Source organism: Tupaia chinensis, unplaced genomic scaffold (genome assembly GCF_000334495.1).
Source record: "Tupaia chinensis unplaced genomic scaffold, TupChi_1.0 Scaffold142846_1, whole genome shotgun sequence".
NCBI classification, from domain to species: domain Eukaryota; kingdom Metazoa; phylum Chordata; class Mammalia; order Scandentia; family Tupaiidae; genus Tupaia; species Tupaia belangeri.
Genome location: NW_006202691.1, coordinates 970,000 through 990,700, shown reverse-complemented (window position 1 = coordinate 990,700; position 20,701 = coordinate 970,000). Strand labels below are relative to the sequence as shown.

The window sequence follows — 20,701 nt, the reverse complement described above, 5'->3', positions numbered from 1 at the left end:
TCTTTCCCTGTCATTTGCAGTAACAAACTAGTCCTCAATAGCTAACTGAGGTACAGTGTGGGCATCCTCCGTGGGGAGAGGGCAGTGTCCACCAGGTCTTTTCTGGTACTAGACTGTGTTCTTCACAAAGGCTAGCTCAGTCCCGCACCATGTTTACATGCACCACTGTTTTACCTTGTAGGGGACTGGGGGGAGGGGGATCATCTGAGTTCTCTTTTTTGTATAAAGGCATATCATAGATGGATCATTGTATTTTACAAAACACACTTTTATCAGATGCAAATATAGCAAAGAATTAGTAATATAGCCCGAAAACAAGAGTAAGCATGATCAGTGAGCAGGATTTCCAAGGGGCTGTCCTTTATTTGCCTGCTGATGCCCTCAACGCCACTCTGCACTGGGCGCCACCCTGATGTTATGACTGATGGTAGCTCAGAGTCTTCTTTTTCTGTTTTTCTTCTCTGACTTTGATGTTGGCACTAAATGCATTTGGGGATGGTAGAAACAAAGTAATGAAAAACATTTCAATGATCGGCTTAAGGGCAAACAAGGGTAATTTATTAGAAAAATAAGAGCTAGAGCCAGACGTTGGGGAACCAGACATTGGGGGAGCCAGACACAGCACCCCCAGAACCCGTGCAGGCATAGTTTGTTTCATCATCACCCCAAGGAGTCACCTCTCAGGTGGCTGTAGCCAGGACAGGGACCAGCACAAAAGGCTTCCCAGTCTCTTTCAATTGCTTTTAAAGAGGATAAAATTGTTTCTGTTTCTAAAAATACATATTTTTTTAATTTGTCACTGAGTTTGCCCGATTTACCTCACAGAAGAACCAAACTCTTCTCAGAAGGGACTGGAACTGCATCATTGTTGAAATAGAGTATGCTTTTGGTTTGGGATTATAAGGCTAGTAAGACAGTTTTCTGTGATAAGAGCATTGTAGATTTCCCTGTTGTCACTAATTACACAAAGAACAATTCTGAGAAGAAGGCTATAAAACAAAAATAAAGGTTTATGTCTCCCACTTTTAAATTAACCAAAAAAATAACACAAAAAACAAAACTGAAAAGATGTGAATTTTCCCCTAGTTACATGGGAAGGACAAAGTAACACCAAATAAAAGGCCACAAAGCTACATCTTTAGGATATCTTGTGCCTGTGTGAACGAAGAGTGACACGTTAACTGAAATACCTCATTGACTATTATACTACTACTAGTAACATTCAGAAGACAGTGTTAATGTGTTCGCTTTGATAATGGTTGTCATGAAATGCTTTTTTTTTTTTTTTCATCTAAGCCTTTCATTATGTGTTCTACAGTGACAGTGAGTAAGTAACACCAATCTCACCTTAGAGGGATGATGATACAAAGCCCAACAGAAGCTTAATGTGCTTCTGCTTGGGGCCCAGTAAACATAACTAAATAACAAGACGAACTGAAATTGTTCTTTTGAGAGGAGCGGTCAGCCGTCTGGGGGAAAAGTAGCGTGAGCAACTGTCCAGTGTAGCATGCACAGTCCTAGTGAACAGACCTTTTCCTCATTGCTAAAGCAAGGCACAGGGTATGGTGGCCAGTTCTCCTATCCAAAAATAAATGCATACCTTCATACATGAATGTGGCTTAGGGCCACTCTAGCTGTCACTGTGTTCCTAAGGAACATGATACTAGGAAATATGCCATATGCAGTAAACAGACTATCCTGTAAGATGCTTTACTTTTCAAGCACAGTGTCATTTCCACAGTATCCAGAGTGACAAGTACGTCCCAATAGATGCGTGAGTTCATTTTTGAAAATAGATCTGTGAATTGTAAATAGATGTGTATTTGCTCTGCCCTGTCCCTCCTCAATTCTTTATCAACATGTTCTCTCTCTTCTGTTTGCAAAATATGTTTGTTTGAGAACATTGACAATACTTTCCGTATCAGTAACTGGAGTTCTCCACTTGCAGTAGGGACTGTAAACAGAGAATCGGTGTTCTCCTGTGGCAATCTGGGGGAGCAGCAATATGCCACTGTACGGAATAAAAATGCCTAATTTGTACTTTCTTTGTGTGAAAGAAGGTTTAAAGGGTATACATTTTGTCAAAGGGAAAGAAAATAAATAAAATATGCCAGCTTTATGCCAGTAGCTTAGTTAGAATCTCAGCACCTGTTGATCTCTACTAGACTGCCTCGATTCCCACAGCAGACGGGGTTGAGAATGCGTCGCTAGAGTCCCAGTAGCAAAGGGTCACAGAAGTGGAGCATGTGCTTGGCCATAGGCAAGGCCAGGGACCACAAAAGTGACCAAGCCAGCAGTTCACTCTTCACTTCAGAAATAATTATTGGTATCAAAATGTACATATATTGTGGAGAAAGCTATAGGAAATGGAAGGTAAAGAAAAATTACAGAATGGAAAATAATGTTTTAGGGTGGGCAAATTACTTGAAAATCTTAATAGTAAAGAAAAGATAGCTCTAAGTTCGGATCTGTCATATTATTAAGTAGTTTTAAATATTACAACCAATCCTTAGTTTTCCACAGTGAAGGAACTAGACTTACTGGATTAATCAATTACTAGATAACTAATGTATAGTAATTAATCCAGTAATAAGTCATAGGTAAGCCAAAACTCTAAGTTTATTTAGGAGTTTGAATTTTTGGTCTCATCTCTCTTCTGGAGATGCTTACTAATTAAAAATTATTTGTGGTGTTTAATAATTTCTCTTGCCTATGTATGGGGTTGTCGGAAAAGTCATGATGTATTTTTCTAGGTTTTTCTATGCAAAAATGCATCTTGACTTTTCAGACGACCCAGTATTTATGACTGTGTTAATAATGTATAGTGAAATGATATGGAAAGACAGACAGCTATTTGGAAGAAAAAAATACAAAAGCCTGAATAATCTGTGGGCTAGAAAAGGCATCCCTTAGTAATCAAGAGTAGGTGGTATTGAAATTGTTCTGAAGCCTTTTATGAAAGTGAAATTTCACATCACCAAATGTAAACCTCAGACATCATTCCAGTGTTGCCATCGTCTGGACTGATGTCAGGGACGCCTCTTCATTCTCTGCTCATGTCGCTCACTTCTTGTGGATTAGTCTTAGTAATGTTTTGACAATCATTTCCCTAATGCATTTTCTGAACTAGTCGGGCCTAGGTATAATCGTAGAAAGTAGTCTTTAATCATGGGTAGTCTGCTTGGATACTTTTTGTATTTAAAAAAAGACATGTTTTATTTGCACTACTGCATAGGAAGAGTTCATTGTTTTCTTTGTCCTTTTTCTGAAGTTACACAGGACTTCACTCTGGAGTTACCAGCATGAGCGCACTCAGCTTGGTCCACACAGGACAGATCAAAATGCTCTGTTAGTGTTTCTGTCCTGCGGTGCTGGAAGCCTCGTGTCTGTCCGCCCGAGAGGCGCAGCCACAAGCAGCACCAGGCAGCGGGTACACTGGTTCATTTTACAAGGGTAGAGTCTAATGTGTTTGGGACCAAAACCACCTAAGTTAGCAAATTCTAGATTATGAAGGGGCCGGGTGTTCTCTGGAGCAGTCTTTGGTTGGTGCTTATCGTAATCATTTTGCACCGATCCCCAGCAATTAGGAGCTGGACCCTGGGAGTAAGCTGAGGGTGCCGAACTGTTGGGGGAGGGTGACTGTAGCCATGTGGAAGATAAAATAGGGATTTTTTTCTGCAGAATTTCCATCTGAGGATTTTTACATTTAATATTTTTTTAAAACAATTTAAAGAGCAAAAATTTTGTTAAGTGTATTCTTGTTGCAACGTATGCACACATATCTTGGATGGCTTTATTTTTATTGTGTACAACTGTTGAACACGTGACTGTGGTGCACAAATTCTTCATACATAAAGAGTCTATGCATTTTACAGTAACTTATTTTAAGATTGGGTAATGAGACAGTTCTACATTCAACTGCCATTATTTTTATTAAGTGCTTTCCTTTTCTTTACAGTTATTGCAAAGTTGTATTTATTTTATACAGATGGAGTTTTATTTTCCTGACGCCGTCACGTTTACTTCAGCTTATTGCCCGTTCTTTCTTTGTGTATCTGCATGTTGTAATGTGTGATAAGAATGAATGTAAAGGCTGTGGCAACTAATTAATTTTTGTAAAGGGCTGGTCACACGTGGATCTGGTTTATGAATGCATTTGGGATGATCTTAGTAACCAGATCACCTTTTCAGAAATTTAGATGTGAACACCAAAAGAAGCATTTTCTCAACAAAAATTAATAGCTGGTTCTATTTTTTTTTTAAATCTAGAAAAAATAAAGTTGATTTTTTTCAAGTAAAGTGCTTTTAATTCTTAGTAGTGGGATGGGGAGTTGGGGTTTTACTATAGCGATTTGGGCTTCGACATCTGTAGACATGTATTTAGAGTACACTGTGGCAGAAGGATGCCAAGGGCAAACTGGAAAACCAAATGAACTTCTTTCTTTGGCTTTAAAATATTTCCCCCTCCTCTCCTTTCTCCCTATCCAGTGGTGTGCTGGTAAATGCCCTAACACTCTGTTCTCTGGGGAGGGGGAGGGAAGTATATATACAAGTATGTTCAAGTTTGTTATAAGTTTTTGCTAATTGCAAGGCTGTATAACATAATTAACAAGGGACAATAAAATATAGTTTATTGTAAATTCCATATAGGCAGTTGATTCTTATAGGATACATAGTTGCTTTTTGCTGAACTCTTACAGCCAAACTATGGTTGCCTTTCAACCATGATTTGAAAAGTGGCATTACATCCTCGTCCACTAACTCATTTCCAAATAAATCTATTGTCATTCAATCTAATACATGATCTTCTGTTAAACTCTTCCTTACTCTTGTACAAATGACACTCATAAATTAAAACCACTTTAAGCGTCATCACTAAGTGTAAGTTTACATAATTTAATAACAACTGTTTAACAGCTAACAAAATTCTATAATTTGAAAGCCAGTAGGAGCCATTTCTAGCACACCATAGTCCTGACTTATTTTTATGTTTTTAAACTATTAGTGTTGAATAAACTTCTCATAATTAGTCACTGGTCTCAGGAAATTCCTATCATTTACACTGGCAGGGGCTTTAAAGAGTGGGAAAAGCATTAATATTGGTCCTACAGAGCAACCATTTGATTTTGAAAAATTTAACAAAACATTTCCTGCATATTTCTAACACTGGTTTTATGCTTTCATTTCTCAAAGCTAAGTAGGCCATAGTATAGGTATCTCTAAGATTTTCTTTTAAGCATTAGTTATTTAGGTATTTGTAGAACATGGATTGCTTCCACTGGAAAAAAAAAGAACTATATTAGATATATCTTTTACCATCTACCAAATGAGTTAAACAGTTACATTTCAGTCTACCTCTTTGTTTTCTAACTGGATTTTAGGCTGCTGTTTTGGTGAGATCCTTCCTAATTGATTTTCCCTAGAAGTACTTTCTGTGGAAGACCAAGAACAGAATGGGGCAAAGGCCCAAAAGCAAATTTGAAGCACTCAGAGATCTATTGCTGACCAGCCCTATTTCTCATGAGCTAGGGGTGGGGGGGAGGGGGTGGCTACTGTTTTTAATTCCCACTTAATATGAAAATGTTTGTTATTAAAATGTTTCTTTTTGCTGAAAAGATGTATTTTTAAAAGGGAAAAAAATTCTCTTTTGGCTCTTAAGAAAAGTCAGCTGTATGAGCAGGTGTGACCATATCATAACATGCTGATATGATAGAAATCAATAAATTTTTACCTCTCAGGATCTGGGTAACCTTCTTCTTCACTCTTACAGACTCTCATAAGAAGTAGAAGTCTCAACAGGTCAGATCACACAGAAATAGACACACAAATGGAAGTGGGAGATGGTGACCCCTCAAGGTGAGACAGGCTCCTTTCATAAGCAGAAGTTTTCTTATCTAGGTATGATTAGACTCATTCTACACAAGGAGGGACTGGAGTACTGGTTTCTACTGATAAGCATGAAGTACATCACTGAGCTCATGGCTGAGTTTTCCCCAGGAAAGATTGGGTTGCCTCTGCCTGGAATACGAGACTCCATCTAGAGATGGAGATGGTTAATTCTCTCTGTTCACTTAACTGAGGCAAGGGCACACTCCTCATCCTTGTGACCATAGCAGCTGTCTTAGCAGTGTCACTGAGAAAACATAGGGCTAGGATCTCCTGAGATATCAGTTGTTGCATCTTCATCCCTCTGTTTCATTGGTGGTGCAAGAACCCCCTGGAAAGGGCCTTGTCTTCAGTTTTACTAGCTGACACTGTCAGAAGCAACTGATGGACACTGCAAGGAAAAGAAAGTAGGTTCTCTCCGTGGAAGCAGACCAGAAGAGCTCGAGGTGCTAGGAAGAGGAACCCCAGGAGAACTGGAAGACAAACGGAAGGCCAAAGGCAGCTGTCCACAAACAGGTGCATCTACCACTGATACACAGAGACTTTTCAAGGACTCAAACATGGGGAGTTCTAGGAAATCAGCCCCCATGTGAACTCTGTCCTGAGAGTGCCAACCCTGAGGACTCAACCTGCAAAGGGCCTCCCTCCCACTTCAGGTAGCTGTGCACTCTGCAACCATTCAGCATCTCCCTCTATAAGGCCAAACAAAGGGATAATTCAAAATATCAGTGACACAAAAGCTTCTTTTAATCAAGGCCTCTATAGCCCACAATAGAGCTTTTTGTCCTTCCCTGATTTATACACATTTCAGTTAGGACAAAGGATGCCATTAGAAGTGGGGCATTTGGGCCTGATTGGATGTGTTGAAATCTGATAGTGTGAGACAATGAGAACAATGGCAGCTCGGGACTCCCAAAGTAGAAGTTACTACGATTTTTATGGCTTAGGCCAGGACTGGCACAGAGTAGCTTTTGCTGCTGCATTTGTTTATTTAAAGCAAGTCACAGGGTCAGTCCAGACTCGATTTGGGAGTGGGAACATTGAGCAGCATGGTTTATTGGCAGACATTTTTGAAGACCAACTATCACAGTAAAAAAAATTCCTCAGCTCTTTGAATATAAAAAACACTAGATGGGTCTAGAAGAGTTCCCATGCTTGAGGAAGCTTATCCATAATTTCAATTCATGGAAATGTTGAACTTCCAAATACTTGAAGCCGATGAAAGCTGTTGATCCATCCCTCACTCATACAAGTCACATTAACCAAGTAGATGCCTAGCTAAAAGAATAAAGATAGTGCTTCATAGTAATCTGTATTATGAGGGGGATCTTCAAGAAGTTCATGGAAAACGTACTATTTAAAAACAGTACATGGATTTCAAAATTTTCTCACACCAAAATAAACTTTAATTCCATCTTTTTTATTTATTTATTTATTTATTTTACAAAATTTGCTATTCCCTCATATTTTTGACACTGATTGACTCATTGTTCCTTAGGATTTCAGAGCTGGTAGGAACTTCAGAAATTGCCTTGTTTTGGGGATGACAGATTTCATTCTGGTGCAATTTTAGTCCCTTGCTGGTAGCATCAAATGGCTACTTTGGAATCACAGGGACTAGCACCAGCTCACTTGATTCTCATCAGATGTTTTCCCCTAAATAGCAAATTACCTCTGTTCATGTTTCTATCTATATAAAATAAAAGAAGTTCGGCCTAGTGTTAAGTATGTTCATTAAAGAAGTGGTGAATCTAAAAAGCTCCCATAATTTCTTTTTCCTAGTGAAAACCCTAAAAAGACCATCTTTTTGTATGTGTTTTTCTCGGTTGTTGCAGGGATAATCACCATTAAAAATCTGAAATTCATGATTTTTATCTTTTTGGAGATGGAAGTGAAGTGCATTTTTGCTTTTTATTTATAGTAGAAGATAGAGTGCTTTTATCTCACTGAGGGGGATAGATTCTATATCCTGACTGCCCTAACATCCCTCCTTCAAGGCTCCATGCAGCTCGAGGTCCTGTCTGAGTCCAGCACAAGGACAGCAGAACCCATGACTTGACCCGTGAACTTGAGTCAAGTATTTTACCCTCTCGGTCTCACTCTACTCTTATGTTAAATGGAAACCTTTCAAAGCGTTGTCAGTATTAAATGAGATAATGTACACGAAACACAGGACATTAGCACATTGTACTGAGTGCCCAAAAAACAGGTTGCTTCCCCCCCCCCTTTTTTTTTTTTTTGGAGAGGCTTTTTTTGCTATCTTTCATTTTTTTTGGAGAGGTTTTTGCTTTAGGGCTTGTGCGCTCGCCAGAGAGAGACAGAAAGCGAGAAATCAGCCCCCCAGGGGATGGCCACGCTGCAATCCCTTCTCCATTCTTCTCTCGAGATCTCCGGTACGCACACACATGCACCTGGTGTGAGTTTAAGCCACTGGGTCTGGGACTACATGGGAGTCTAGCAACAAAGCTATTAGGCTAACTGCTGGTCCCCCCCCCCTGCCTTTTTAAGTTTGTTATAAGAAGTATGTGCTTGCCAGAGACAGAGAGAAAAAGTGAGAAATCACTCCCCAGAGAGGATGGCCATGCTGCAATCCCTTCTCCATTCTCCTCCTGGGACTTTGGGCATACGCGCGCAAGCACGCGCACACACACACACACACGGTGCGATTTTCAGGCCCCTGGCTCTGGAACACCATAGCCCTGTGGGATCCAGCTGCCTTAACCTCTGTGCTACCCACTGGCTCAGGAGGCTGCTTTTAATCCCATTTCAATTGGGTTTGACAGAGAATGTAAATTATTTCCACACTTTGCTGTGTCTAAACTCCAAATGACCTGTTGTGTGCATAAAAATTGTCTCACTGTCACACAGGCCTATTTTCCAGAGCCCTGGGTCCTTTGGGTCTGTAAGGTGGACAAGTGGGGTCAGCACAGCTGTGCTCTGAGCCACAGTCAGCCCTAATGTATCCAAGGCTCCAGGCAGCAGCGGAAAGATGCTTGGAGGTCGGAGAGCCAGTTAGGAAGTTACGGAGGCTGTGGCATAAGAAGAAATGGGATCTGCTAGACAGAAGACATTATGTGGTCTTAATAGGGACCTATTTTTATCTCTGAGACATGATATCACTTGTGGTGAAGCCTTGGACTAATTATCAAAAGAGAGGGAAATATAGTTTCTAGTATTTGGAAACTGTCCACCAGCCCACAGTTCTCTGTGTATAATTCATGTGATCCTAAATATAAAACTATGTACTGAAAGCATCGCAAAGCATCAGAAAGTTTGAAACCTTTTTCTGTTTACTTGCAGAAGACTTGGAAGTTTCTTTTTAAAAAAAAAAATATTAAAAAAAAAATTTTGTGTGTGTGTGAGTTCACCAGAGGGGGTAGAGAGGAAGCACGCACCATAGGGAATGCTCACGCCACAATCCTCTCTCCCTTCTTCTACCCTGTCGGGATTTGGGGCATGTGTGCCCATGGACCTGGTGTTTCTTAAGCCACTGGGTTTGAGAATCAAACCACAGGGTCAGACAAGTGGGATCTGGCTGCCTCGACCACCAGGCCATGGAGCTGAACCCCAAGTTTGGATCTTGAGAACTGACATTTTATCTGTCATTTGTAAGTGCCAAGTGCTCAATTAGGAACTTGTGTACCTGCAGGAAGCGGGCAGATTAGAATCAAATTTCACTTCTAGTTACTGAGATACCCTGGTAGAGTACAAAGCGAGGGAGAGCTGGGTCAGCAACCAGTGGGGAAGGGAGGCAGGGCAGGAGCGGAATGGTGAGGAGCAGGTGATATTTCTAAGCTCATCTGGCCCTACGAGCCTTCGATTCCCCAACCTGATCGCTGCCTGACAAGCTGTCTAGCCACCATCCACAGAACTGCGACCAGAGCAACACCTAAAGGCGAACCTTCCAGGAGAGAGGATGGAAGCAGAGATCTGGAAGTACTTAGAAGCCATCATTGGCGGGAGGCTTGGCCTGAACAGAAACTGGTGAAGATGGAGATGCCTGCCCAGGAACCTGGAATCCAGCCCAGTCCTGGCTGGCTTATCCCAGGAAGACCTGGCTTTTTGTTCCCAGAGGACTGCTAGGAGAGGCAAGGGAATGAATGAGTTAATGAACATGGGCTTCATAAAGCGGTTTTTCCTGGAGGCAGAGGAATGGAATTGTGGACTGTCGAAGCCAGCCTTCAGAGCAGGAGTAACCCTGGGCGCAGGGACCAGACCTGTGTCTGAGTGCTGGGGACCCGGCCTGTCACGAGCACTAACTCAGACTCTGGTGGCTCTTTATTAGTAAAGTGAGCGAGGAAGGAGAGGAGATAGGACCACCCCCCGCCCCTCTGGAGGGACCCATTTAACCACAGGGGCCCAGAGGGCCTCTCCTTTGAAAACTGCTTATCACTGGGAAAGGGGTGAGTGGTGACGGGGGAGGCAGTGGTGGGTGGGAACACAGGGACACAGACAAGGAGGAAGTGAAAGTGCAGGCCTTGAGTCACTGAGGGTTTTCCGTGAGCTGCAGATGCAGGAGAGTGGAACACCTAAGAGAGGGTAGAAATGCATGTGAAGGAATCTGGGGACTGTCACCCAGATACGGCACCCTGGTACGCTATTGTTTAAGTCGAAAGCTCTGAAGATCGGCTGACTTTACTTTGATGTTTCCTTTATTTTTTTCCCCCTAAAACTGGACCCACCAATGAAAACTCAATTGTTTTCCATGTGGGGTCTGAAATCTCTTATCTCATGGCAGAAGAGGAGAAATGGAGCCACAGTGGATGATGTCTGTCTCACAGGTTATTCAGATCCTAGAGGAAAGCATTTCCCAGTTATTTTGGGGCCAGTCATTCCCTGCACTATTAATCTGTTGCCCCTAGAAAGAACTGCCTACATTCCTCCATTCCTCCCCCCCCCCAAAAAAAACATTTAGCAGCGCATGTAAGTTAGTCTGCACTTCCGGCCGTGTGGGTTGGGTACAGGAGCACCTATCCCCCATTGGGAACTTGCATAATCACACTCCTGTGAGTTCCCCACACACGCTAAGTAAATCCACGTGCATCTTCTCTTATTCGGCAGCCTCAGTGTCAGGGTGTGCTCCATCGCCCCACCCGTGTCTCCTGCCACTCATCCCAGACATGCTGTGGCACGTGTGCACACCCACCTGTGCACACCGGAGGGCCACTGCACAGGCTTATTCTGCCCAGGCTGCTCCTCACATGGGCTCCAGCGTCTCCCCTACCCCTTCACCCCACCTGAAGATAGGCACCCAGAGTGCCCTGCACAGCCCACTCAGCTCAGGGACCTTCACTCAGTTTCTTGCCCTGTCCATCCCCTCTTGCTCAGGTTGTTCCTGATACACGTTTCCTCTGGCAAGGGGGATAAGGTAAAAACCACGTGATTCTAGAAGCTTCTCTTTCTTTTCTTGATTGGCACTTTTCAATGCGGGGGCTCTACCCTCTTTCTTTGTGTGATTGATGTTGGTGCTGCTGGCTGTTTGAGGTGGTTGTGATGTTTTTGTTTCAAAATCTCTGTGTTTGTTTCTTTGGGCAACAGGGAAGGGACAGTCTGTAATCCCACTGGGCCACCTTAAACAGAGCTCCAGTACACTTAAAGCAGGTGTTGAAGGCTTGGCACTCAAAGTGAATCAGCTGGAAGAAAGCCATTATATCACTCTCAGCTCGGAGGACCAACTGATTTAGTACAAAGAAAGAAGAGTTATTTTCTTTATCTAACTCTTTTAAAGAATTATTTATAATTATTTATAATTATTTATAATTTTTGTTTGTTTGTTTTAATTTGACCAGAGAGACACAAAGAGAGAGAAAGGGAAAGTGAGAAAGCAAACAGCTAGGTCCAGGACTTGAACTATAGTCAGCCCTGTGGGAGTCCAGTACCTCAATCACCACACCACCTGCGACCCCTCATTATCTAAATTTTAATATTATTTCCTTTTTTAAAAAAAATTATTTTAACTTTATTTATTATTATCATTATTATTTTCCAGTTTGATCAGAGAGACACAGAGAGAGAGAGAGAGAGGAAGTGAGAAAGCAAGCCACTAGGTCTGAGACTTGAACCATGGTCGGCCATGTGGGAGTCCAGCACCTTTAACCGCCATGCCACTTGTCGGCCCCAATATTATTTCCTTTTTTAATGAGATGAAGATGGAAAACTTTGACAGAGTCTGGCCTCATCGTGGCCCTCTTCCCACCGAGTCTCCAACTACCCAGGGTCCTGGGCACACATAGCACACCCTCTGTGCTCATTTCTACCTAGGATTTGAACCTGGGCCTCCCACATGGCTCCAGCAACCCACAGCAGCACCTACCAGCTGTACCACTGTGGCTGGGCCTACTTCTCTTTTGGCTGGAGGTCTTCCTAGAAGAGGTGCAATTTCCATTGCCGAGAAGAAAGGGAATGGCTGAGAGGGGGAGCAAGGGCTGCTAATCTGGAAGTCAGACTCTGTCTGCAGTTTCCACTCCTCTGTGCACAGAGGAGAGTGGGGTGAACCCGGTGAGGTAATCCCTGTGACGGTTTGGAGAACCTTAGAGCACTTCACCAAAGCCAGGGCAGTTGCGATCACAGTCTGTGATGAAATAGGCTCTTTTTTATCACTAGAAGAATTCACAAAGAGGCAGGGTGAGCCCGTGCCAGGGGTGCTGGGCAGGAGCACCCACTCTGGTGGTGGGGGGAGGGGGTAGACCAGCTGGCCACTAAGGCCTGTGTTCCCGCTCTCTCACCCCTTTGAGCTTCATCACAGGGACCCTGATAAAAGCTCCCACTGTGGCCTGCACTTTCTGTTGTGCTCAGAGGAAGGAAGAAACAATGAGCAGAATGTGGCCAGAGGCAGGGCTGGTTTCTCCGCCATCATTAGCAGAGGCTCCTCCTGAACACCAGACCACCAGGCAGGACCTGCTGTGTGGTCTGTGTGCCCCGGGGCAAGATGAAAATGCAGAGCCCCTGGTTCAGAAAGTACTAGGAATTAGAGGGCTGGCTCCATGGCCTGGAGTTTAAGCCAGCCAGACTCCACATGGCCGATCCTGTGGTTTTAGGCAGCTTAGGAAACACGTCAGGCACATGTGTGTGCATGCCCAAAGTCCTGAAAGGAGAAATGGAGGAGAAGGGGTTGCAGTGTGACCATCGCCCTGGGATTGCTTTCTCTTCTCTGTCTCTCTCTGGCAAGCACACATGCTTTTTACAGAAAGTAAAAGAGAGAAAGAATTTGAAGACATCAAGAGGATGATAAGGGACCGGCAGTTGGCGTAATGGCTGTGTCGCTGGACTCCCACATAGTCGACCGCGGTTCATGTCCTGGACCCGGTGGCTTAAAAAACTCACGCCGGGCGCGTGTGCGTGCGTGCCCAGGATCCCGAGAGGAGAATGGAGAAGAAGGGATTGCGGCGTGACCATCCCCCCTGGGGGGTGATTTCTCGCTTTCTGTCTCTCTGTCTCTCTCTGTCTGTCTGGTGAGCGCACGCGCCCTATAGCAAAAACCTCTCCCCAAAAAAGAGAACGATAACAGAGCATTAAAACAAAGGCAGGGGAACCAGCAGTTGGCGTAATGGCTATGTCGCTGGACTCCCACATAGTCGACCGCGGTTCATGTCCTGGACCCGGTGGCTTAAAAAACTCACGCCGGGCGCGTGTGCGTGCGTGCCCAGGATCCCGAGAGGAGAATGGAGAAGAAGGGATTGCGGCGTGACCATCCCCCCTGGGGGGTGATTTCTCGCTTTCTGTCTCTATGTCTCTCTCTGTCTGTCTGGCGAGTGCACGCGCCCTACAGTGAAAATCTCTCAAAAAAAAAAAAAAACAAAGGCAGGTCATGCACTCATAAAGTCACCCCTGCCACCAGGACCACCAAGGGGGAATGGTGGAATGGGAAGGTGCTTGGCCCACACTGGTCCTATACCCCCTCTCCACCCTGCCTCCTGCACTGCACACCGGGCTCTGAGAGAGGAGGGGGTGAGAGTAGCGAACTGAGGCCGTGGAAGTTCAACCTGCCAAGGCCTTCCCTGACTGTGCTCCTGATGACAGGGGACTGGGCATTCACCGACTACCTTCATTAGACCATTAACACCCCAGGCCCCTGCGCTGCCCCTGCAGTGGGTGACGAAGGCTCCCAGCCAGGAAGCCTCAAGGCCAAAAGCAGAAAGACTCAAGGTGTGTTCTTGAGGCGGCTGGTGCCCGAGAGCATGCGAGTCCCCCGGAACAGGAGCCATCCCCACATGGCAGCTGAAACCATGGGCCAAGGCCAGAACAGTGTATATAGAGCACCTAAGACCATGGCCAAGTGCCAGCAGGTGTCCCTAGGGACCAGCCCCCAGGAAAATATGAGACGGAGGCTGCAAGAAGGTCTGTGGGCAAGATAGCGTTCACATGTTCTGCAAATGTCATTTTTTCCTCCCTCCCTTCCTTCTCTCACTGATGGCAGCGATCATTCTTTGAGCTCCCACCAACCCCACCCCTACCAAGCAATACCAGGGAACCCACACCAGAGGACAGGATGGCTGCTGTTTCCTCAGCGTGCTCCCTGAGTGGACTGCAAGGGGGCAAAAGAGGGGACACAAACTCTGTCCCTCTACAGCCTCAGACTGACACACTGCAGATGGCCTCAGGGATTAGCTGTGTGGTGCTGAAGGGCTTCAGGGAACGGCTTAATCCCTAGAGGCTTCTGGAGAAGGATGCAAAGCCCCGGAAGGGACTCGGAGCGATCTTGGCTGCTGACAGGAGAATGCTGCACTCCTCAGTCCTTGCGCAGACGGCTGGCTCGTCTGTCTGGGCTGTCTGGGCCAGCCTGGCCGCTGTGCTGGCCTGAGGCCATCCTGGCTGAGCAGGCCTGCTCCGAGCCCCTCCCAAGTCTTTCCTTCCCTGCGGAGGACCTCCTCCTCAGCCACATCTCCTCAAAGCCACATTCAAGGCCCTCTGGCCTCCCACATTGTTCTGAGATGCTGATTGACAAGTGGTCCAGCCCAGAACCCCTGCTCCTGCGACCAGAGGGGCAAGTGGGTGGTGGTTATTAATCTGCCAGGGGGAGATTCCAGGCCCAAGATTCAGGTCTCTCTAGGTACAATCCCAGCTCAGCTTCTTTCTGGCCAGGTGCATCACCTTTCCTCAGTTTCTGCACCTTGAAACAGCAGCCAGCCCTGCCGCGGGTTGTTGTGAGACCGACTGAAATGACACCTCTTGGGAACCAGCAGTTAGCGTAATGGCTATGTCGCTGGACTCCCACGTAGTCGACCGCGGTTTGCATCCCGGACCCGGTGGCTTAAAACTCACGCCAGGCGCGTGTGCGTGCGTGCCCACGATCCCGAGAGGAGAATGGAGGAGAAGGGATTGTGGCATGACCAGCCCCCCTGGGGGGTGATTTCTCGCTTTCTGTCTCTATGTCTCTCTCTGTCTGTCTGGCGAGTGCACACGCCCTATAGCGAAAATCTCTCCAAAAAAGAAAAAAAAGGAAATGACACCTCTGAAGGGAATTTTCAAGCCAGAAAGTTTTCCCCAACGTGACACATAATTGGCCTCATTCGCTGCCGCTGTGCCTCGTTCCGGTGCCCTTCATGGTGCGCACAGCGGCTTCAGGAAATGATTCAGGTGGCGCACTCCTGTCTACAGTCGAAACTAGACACTCAGGAACCAGCAGTTAGCGTAATGGCTATGTCGCTGGACTCCCACGTAGTCGACCGCGGTTCGTGTCCCGGACCTGGTGGCTTAAAACTCACGCCGGGCACGTGTGCGTGCGTGCCCAAGATCCCGAGAGGAGAATGGAGGAGAAGGGATTGCGGCGTGACCATTCCCCCCTGGGGGGTGATTTCGCGCTTTCTGTCTCTATGTCTCTCTCTGTCTGTCTGGCGAGCGCACGCGCCCTACAGTGAAAATCTCTACAAAAAAAAAAAAGAAACTAGACACTCAAACGGGCCCATCATGAGTTGTCTCCTGGAGCTTATGTTCAGGAGAAATAGAAAACGACTATATAAAATACACTGGCTCTTCCTTGTTCAGATTCCACATTCGCAAACTGGCCGACTTCTTAACGCTTAGTTGTACCTGAAGATTAACAGTCACAGCTCTTCTGGTGTCACTCGCAGATGCGCACCGCAGTGACGATCTCAAGTTGCCTGATGCACACGTTCTCAGATAAGCCGGAGCCTTCTTTTTGGACTCAATCCCTAAACAAGCATACTTTTCCCAGTCCATTTAGTGCCATGCTTTTGCTTTTTGGTTGATTTTTTTTCCCCCATGAAGTTTATGCGCTTACTAGAGAGAAAGAGAGAGACGGAGGGAAAGTGAGAAATCCCCTTCTGGGAAGGATAACCACGGTGCAATCCGCTTTCCTCCATTCTCCTCTCGGGATTTTAGGCATGCATACATACGCTCCTGGCATGTGTTCCAAGCTGCCCAGTCTAGGACTTGAACTGTATAATCAACCATGTGGGCACCTAGCACCTTAACCACCACACAACCTGCTGGCCCCACTTTTTGACCTTAACCACCACACAATCTGCTGGCCCCACTTTTTCTGATTTTTGATACCAGATCTGAGAAGTAAAAAACAAACAAACGATAAACCAAGTTTTCTTTGTTTAGTTTTAAATAAAATATTTATCAGATTTTTTTAAAAAGTACCTGTAGTCCTAGGTAATTTATACAATATGAATGCATGTCCCATCCCCTCCTGAATAATAATACCATCTGCACACTGTGATTCTGCTCCTGGTCATCGCCTTCATTGTTAGCTTTGGCAAGACACAGTCACAAGTAGAATATAAAGACTGAAGAGATCCTGGTGTCCTGGGAGATCTTTGTCTCGAGTCCTCTACCCAGAACAGACCTGACAATAACATCTCTGGACCTTCTTCGAGACTGCCCTGCACCAAGAAAACAGCACCATCTGTCAAAGATGACATCAGAGAAACTTTCCTGCAAAGCCCCTGAGTTCCTACCCCCAGATCCTCGCTTGTCACACTCTTGACCTGTGTTTAAAAGCCCCACTAGCCCCTCATCTGTGGAGACTATATTTTAAGTCTTAGGTGCTACGGTCCTCACAGCTGGTAGCTTCTGCAATAAAGCCTTCCTCTAAGCAAGCTCTCATGGCCTCAGAAATTCGTTTACTGTGAGATGAGGGCAGGCGTTTGCCTGTTAACAATTTCTCTGTTTTAAAATGGCCACTGGGGGGCTGGCAGGTGGTGAGGTGGTTAAGGGTGCCAGATTCCCACAGGGCTGACCACCGGCCATGGTTTGAGTCCTGGACCTGGCAGCTTGCTTTCTCACTTTCTCTCTCTTTCTCTCTGAAAAAAATTTAAATTAATTAATTAATTAATTAAAGTTCAATAAAAAATAATTAAAATGGCCACTAGAGGTACCACTGAAGTGCCACCTAGTGTTCCTGAGGGCAAGCAGACTGTGGAGCGCCTTACCGAGGAGACCCTGTGTTGGATGTGCTTCATTCAGGCATGTGTAGTGCTGGTGGGCGGGAGTTCGATGCTAATGAACCAATTAAATAAGGTGTCTTTGAACAAAAGCGCACATAAAAACGGCTGTGGATCATCTGTTCACGGGAATGTTGTGGCTGGGGACTTGCAGATACCGAGCTCCGCGTTTCCCCAGCAGTTCAGTATTCGCTAATTACATGTTCGGAAACCTGATGGAGCATAACCACTCCGAGTAATGAGGAAGGGCTGTCATTTCATTTATGGGAAGTGCCATGGAGGAGATCACACAGGCAGATCAATTAGAGTGTGGTTGCCAGCGGGGTGGCGAAGGGAGACCCCTCTCTGGAGAGGACACTGAGCCGGGACCTAGATGACGAGAAGCAAGCAGCCATACGAGGTCCTGGGAAGAGCATGCCGGGGGTGAGGGTAGCAGGGCCCCTGGCCCTGGGGTGGAAAAGCTGTGGACATAGTCGGGCAGTGGGGAGCTATGGGGCGAGGAAAGCATGACGGGACAAGGGGCTAGAGAGAAGGTCCCTGAAGACTTCACAAGACCTTCGCTTTGCACACTAGTGGATGGCATAATGGTTACATTGCTGGACTTTCACATAGTTGACTGCAGTTCGAGTCCTGAACCCGGTGGCTTAAAATTCACGCCAGGTGCATGTGCATGTGTGCCCAAAATCCCTTGAGGAGAATGGAGGAGAAGGGACTGCTGCGTGGCCATCCTCCCTGGGGGGTGATTTCTCACTTTCTGTCTCTTTGTCTTTCCAGCAAGCACACTTGCCCAATAGTAAAAATCTCTCCAAAAAAAGAAAAGAAAAGAAAGAAAGAGAGAGAGAACCTTGGCTTTGATTCTGAGCCCCATGGCAGCCACGGGAGGGCTTTAAGCTGAACAATAAACTGAGTTATGGGTTTTCACAGAAGGAAGGAGGCCTGGCTTCCTTGGGCGGGGAATGGATGAAAGAGACCAAGGTGGAAGCAGGGCTCACATGGAAGTGACCAAAGTATCCAAACGAGACTGATGAGGTCTCTACCAGGGTTTTGGTACTTGAGACAGGTGCAGGGTATATTTTGGAGAAAGAGTTAAACTCGATTTACTGGTGAGCTGAATGTGAAAGAGAGAGGAATTAAGAGGATGCCTAGGTTTGGGGCTGAAACAAGTGGGTGAGTTGTGGGAAGCGGGTGAGACAGGGTGATGAGGAAAGAAACGTTATGAACAGGTTGAGCTGCAGACATCAGGTGTCTAGGGGATGAAGCCCAGGAATGCGTTGGAGTTGGAGAGAGAAATTTGGAAGCCATAGATGGGACCAAATGAGGTTACAAAGGCCAGTGGATGGTTGGGAGGCCTTGAAAGATTCAGACAGAAGTAGACTGTGGCTGGCAGAGGCTGGATATGAGGACAGGGCCTACAGAATGGGAAAAGAGGCTGAGAGGTAGAGGAGTTTTAGTTGTGGCAGTAAAAAAAAAGGGGACCTGAGCAACTCAGAAGCTCAGAGGAGGCACCCCTGCAACCCTGCTCTGCCGATGCTGGTGAGAAGCCAGCTTCCTCGTGAGTAACAGGATCTACCACCAACCTGGGGCCATCAGCAGCCACTCCAGGGCCTTGTTCTGTCCCACCTGACATGATATTGGATAGCTGAGCTAAAAAATAGCTGGTTCACATTTCTAATCAGCTCTCTTCTCTCATGTAAACAACTTTTGCTCCTGGGACCCGCCATACAGGAAGGAGACCAAAGGCAGGGGCTGGCCTGCCGAGGACTTGAATTTGAGAACTTGAGGGTTTCATAACCTGTCAGCACTTTAGATAATGGGGGAGGAGTGGAAGGAGGAGGGACAAGCTGGCACCCCAAGGCTCTGGCCATAGCTGCCCAATAAATCGGGAATGGGCAAGTCTCTGAGCAGCCTTGTGAGGTGGGCAATGCACGGGCTCCAGAGCCCGACAGCTAGGATCAGATTGTAGTCACTCCTAATGCTGGGTCAGTTTCTTCACCTGCAGAGGAGCGCCAAGCACACGGTGTACTCGCAGAGCGCTGAGAACAAGGGCCAGCTTGGGAGCGAGCACTGGGAAGACAGCATCTAGAGCTGGCACCAAGCCCATCTAACCTTTGCCTCCGAACCAGAGGGAACTTCTGAGCTGCAGGTCACTCCTGCCCAGAGGAGAGGTGACTGCTGCAGTACAGTCATGGCAACCACCTGCGACAGATCTGAGCCTCTGAACAAGGCGAAACGCCTCTGGGTTTACCTGGGCTCTGTGTAACCAGCTATGCTTGGTATCACAACACCCTTTATGCCGTGACACTGTGTACTTCTGACACTTCATCTACCTTCTGTACTGGGCTCCTGGGGGCTCACCGTGAACTACCACCACCAACAGAAATGTGTTCTCTCGCAGCTCAGGAGGCCCAGTCCACAATCCTGGTAGCAGCAAGGATGGGTCCTTCTGCGGGCTGTGAAGGTGAGACCACCCCATGCCTCTCTCCTGGCCTCCGGTGAGAGGCCTGCAGCAATCCGTGGCTTTGTTTTTTCTTTTTCTTTTTTGGAGAGGTTTTTGCTATAGGGCGCGTGCGCTCGCCAGACAGACAGAGAGAGACAGAGAGACAGAAAGTGAGAAATCACCCCCCGGGGGAGTGGCCACGCCGCAATCCCTTCTCCTCCATTCTCCTCTCAGGATCTTGGGCACGTATGCACACGCACCCGGCGTGAGTTTTAAGCCACCGGATCCGGGATGCGAACCGCGGTCGACTACGTGGGAGTCTTCTGATGCATCTCCAGTCTCTGCCTGCATCTTCACTCAGACCCTGTGTCCTGAGTCTCTCTGTTGCCTTACTGTTCTCAGAAGGACACCAGCCATTGGTCTTAGGGCTCACCCTAAACCCAGACTATTTCATCTTAGGACCCTTAATCACATCTGAAAATAGTCTGTTTCTGGGACCAGCAGTTAGCGTAATGGCTATGTCGCTGGACTCGCACGTAGTCGACCACGGTTTGTGTCCTTGACCCGGTGGCTTAAAACTCATGCCAGGTGCATGTGCGTGCGTGCCCTAGATCTCAAGAGGAGAATGGAGGAGAAGGGATTGGGACATGGCCATCCCCCCCTCGGAGGGGTGATTTCTCGCTTTCTGTCTCTCTGTCTCTGTCTGGCAAGCGCACACGCCCTATAGCAAACCCCCCCCACCCCCCAAAAAAAAGCCTGTTTCTGAATCAGATCACATTCAGAGGCACTGAGAAAACATGAATTTTGGGGAACACTGTTAAAGTCACTGTCTCCTCACCGTGGCCCTCTGGAGAAGAAAGGCCAGCACTACAGTTCTCCTTTGAAGCCTGGGGAGTCACGCCTATTAGCTTATGTTACTAGTTGGCAGCTATAGAGCCCAGGTTTAAAGTCCTCTTCTGGCACTCTT

At 46.4% G+C, this 20,701-nt stretch overlaps 1 long non-coding RNA gene across 1 annotated transcript in view; it reads right to left on the bottom strand.

Moving 5' to 3' along the window:
* LOC102479966 (uncharacterized) overlaps positions 1–20,701 on the bottom strand; it is a 135,971-nt gene that overhangs the window by 75,924 nt on the left and 39,346 nt on the right. The window lies entirely within an intron of this gene.